Raw genomic sequence first — 4,248 nt, forward strand, 5'->3', positions numbered from 1 at the left:
GTTTGACAAATTTTATTAGTTAAATTATTTGTTCGCTTTCTGATAACTGTTGAAGTATTTCTATTATAAATTTGTCGTAATCGAAGATGATAATTGAGGAAGTGATGGATAAGTTAAATTAGTATGACAAATTTAATATAATTAAAATCAATCATTAATTGGTTCTGATCTTTGAAGCGCAGATTGTTTGATGTTTGACTAGGCGTATTATCGTTTGACTAAAACTGAATCATTTTTGTTAATCAATGTTTTTGGATAAAAACCGAGAAATTTTTCATTGTATCTTCTACAGTAATTTAATGGTGTGACATTAGTGATGTGACAGCTCCGCACGGTATTCTCAAACTTGAAGTGACCCACAAGTGATACCAATCAATGACAACCTCATCCTCCTTTTATAATTTCAGTTTTCGAAATCGCTTTTGAGTTTTGCCGCTCAACCAATTGTAATATTTGATGTCATTGTAATTGCTATGATATATCTTCATATGTTACAGTCTTATCCATATGTCACAACCATTCGCTACTTTTGCATGATTAAAAAAGGTGACTATTTTTTCATAGTCGGTCATTTTATGAACTGTCCGTTTATTGACCCTTTTTTACCTTTTCCAACTTGCTTAAAAAAGCTGAATAAATGTAGAAATCGTTGTTGTTAAGGGTTTCTCGGTTCCTCAACTTTTGAAATGATCATTTTTGATGGATACTGTCAAAACAACATTGTCAACTTCCGATAATCGATCATGAAGTACTTCATTTTCGAAGTTCGCTGTTTTCCTAATCTCAAAATTTCTTCGTGTACTATCTGTCAACTAATAAATTGAAAGGATTAAATACTTTGCCGATATTAGAGGTGTCCTCCGTTAATTTTCATTTTTTTATAACCCATTTTGTATTCAAATGGAAAATTTATTTCTTTATTCGAATTCGCTAAAATTTATTTTGTCTAAAATTAAATAGCAAAGATTGTAAGCAAAAAAGAAGAAATCAAAAAGAAAAGAAATTAATTGTATATAATACAATCAAATACATGGCTAAAATAAAATTACAAAAAAAAATTTAGTAATTGGCTACTTTTTTTTGCCAATGAAACATATATATATATATATCCATATATATTTATTTATTCATTTACATGTATAATTATTTGCTTGTTTGTTTATTTACTTATTTATTTATTCACTTATTTGTTTATTTAATTGTTTGTTCATTTATTTATTTCTGTATTAATTTATCCATTTATTTATTTGCTTATTTATTTGTTTACTTATTTATTTATTCATTTATTTATTTATTTGTATTTATATAATATTCATGTACAATAAGTCAAATGAATGAAAAAAAAAAAGAAATGATGACATTTGCGCAATGTTCGTTTAAAATTATTCATGCGTGAATTTCACGTCAAATTTTATGCCACGTCATTTTTAATCGTATTATCAATAGAATATTGTTTTATATGATAAAAGAATGGTGTATGCAATCATAAAGCATCAAACATCAATGTTGTAAAATGATTTTAAACAGTAAAATTAAAGACAATAAATAGTATACATGTATAATTTTTTTGAAATTTATTTATAACAAATATTAATAATTTTTCATGACCAAATTAAAATATAACGAATTTTTCTAAAAAAAAATGAGAGGAATATTAATAATTTTTTGTGAGTAAATTAAAATGGAATGATTTTTTTCTCTTTGAAAAAAAAAGATATCTTTTGATAATAATTGAAAATGATATGGTATATCATGTTTAAGTCAGAAAAAAAATCATTTAAAAAAGAAAATATTTGTCTGAAATTTGAAATTAAAAATGCATGGAATGCAATAAAAAATGCAAAACAAGAAACAGAATTAAAAAAATTCATTTCCTTTTTTTTCTAAAAAAACAAACAATCCAATAAAATGCATTTTTTTTTTTGAAAACCTTTTTTTATTTGTATTTAATGAGAAGACAATTTTTTTTCAAGTGTTGTTTAATTGTTCATCGAATTTTGAAAAGTGAATTAGCAAGTTTAAACCAAATACAGTTTTTGTAATATTAGAAATTTTCGAAAATTTAATTTGGACAGAATAAAGGAACGGAAATGAAATGAAATGAATAAAAAATTTATATAAAATCAAAATAGTTTCTTTTTTCTTAAATTATTAAAATCTAACAATCAATATTTTGCTTTAAAGAACTTTTTCCAGAACTCATAAAATGATTGTGAAATTAAAAAGATATTGGTGGCAATACATTGATAACGATAATAATAACTAATGAAAAAACAAAAAATTAAATTAAATGAAACAAGATATATCATTTTATAGAAAGAATATTGGTCGTATAGTGTTGAATAAATTACAGTAATTTTAGTGGAAAATAATAATCGAAATGATTTTTGATCATTTATATTGCATAAAATCAGTCAACAATTTAGAAAATTTAATTACAAAAGAAAAAAGTTTTGGAATTAATTTATAAAATGTGAAAGACGAAAAGAAAAAGTGGAAATATTTTGAATATTTAAATAATGAAAGCCTTTCCAACTATCTGCTACTATAAAATTATCAAAGAAAATAAAGATGCAGAAAGAGAAAGATAAATGAAAACTTTGGACAAAATTATCCGTGAATTTTATCATTCTGGTGAATCCGGTATGTCGCGGGAAACAGAATGTGAAAGGCTTTCTTTTACTGCGAGAAGTTTTTGTTTCCACTCATTATTCATTCGTTTCAGAAAATTAATTTAGTCTTAGATGCAAAATTAAAAAATATAATTTAATTGCTGAAGTACATTTTGGATAACTGAATTTGTCTTCGTCAGATTGCTTATTAACGCTTATCTGATCTAATAATGCTAGCGATATAGGCAAATCCATTTGTAATAGTAGTAGTGATAAGCTTTAACTTTTCAGCATTTTTGGCTATTTTATGGAATATTACTGAAAGCATATTTCATTAACAAATAATAATAAACTTCAAAAGAAAAACTAGAAAATAATTAAAATTAATTTGTGATACGTAAGGAATTTTGTCGTAAATTAAATTTATTATTTCAAAAATTTTTATAAAATGCTCTCTTCTATGATTCCATTCCTTTTATGTTTTTTTTGCAATTATTAGAATAAATCTTTACTGAAATAATTTATTCCAAATTTGATAGTATTGAACTAAAATTTGAATTCATTACTTGCTAAAGTAAGGAATACAACAACGATAAAAGGTAAAATAAAAAAAAAATATACATACCACAAAATACTCCCAAACAAGTGGACAACAAAGGGACATAACAAATGTGGACATTTCATCAATATACATAAGCATCATTTCATTTCATTTTATGAATACTCAATGCATATACATACACCCAAAAAAGGAAGATGCAAAAAAAATGATAAAACTCACCCGAGAAAAGTTTTTATACGTTTAACAATGATGATAATAATTTGCTAATAAAAATTTTTTTTAATAAAAATGATAATTCTCACAATTTTCACTTTCAAGAACTACTACAGCAAAAATTTCTGAAATATCGTATCGTACCGTATTTTCAAATATACCATCATCGTATGATTGAACGATTACCGTATAATTATAGATTACCGTATGATTATTTAATCATAAATTTTTCATCAATTTCAATTCGATAAATGCTAATAGATCGAATTTAAATATTTTCAATGCTTTATAAATTGGAGATAAGCCATTTAGCATGCCATCATCGTATATGATTGTTGCATATTTGTGTTAGCATCATCAAATTGACATTTTTGAATTGATTAATTAGCTAGTAAAAAGTAGAAACCTTAAATATATGCAAACATTTAACCTCATATACAATTCACGTATACATGAAAATACAAATAATCAGATGCTGCAATATGAAAGTGAAAGAAAAACTTTTTTTTTTATTGATAATAAATAAAAATTAAAAATAAACAAATTGCTAAATAAGCCGTTCTTCTTTTGTAACAGTAGCCATAGGCATTGAATAACTGCTTGATAGGATACTTTCTTCACGTGCTGGATTATATTTTCCGTGTAGTTTGCGTGAACGACGTACGTAACGAAATATTAACATAACACACGCTCCCGCTAATACAATTAATGCTAAAATGATAACATTACATTGGTATTATTAAATTTTGTTATTTAAAAAGTGTGCAAAATTTTTCATTTTCTAATATTTGTAATGGTAAAAGAATTGACAGATACAATAAAAATAAAAAAAATACAATTAGATTAATGCATTCATGAACG

Source organism: Loa loa, assembly GCF_000183805.2.
Source record: "Loa loa unplaced genomic scaffold supercont3.268, whole genome shotgun sequence".
NCBI lineage: Eukaryota > Metazoa > Nematoda > Chromadorea > Rhabditida > Onchocercidae > Loa > Loa loa.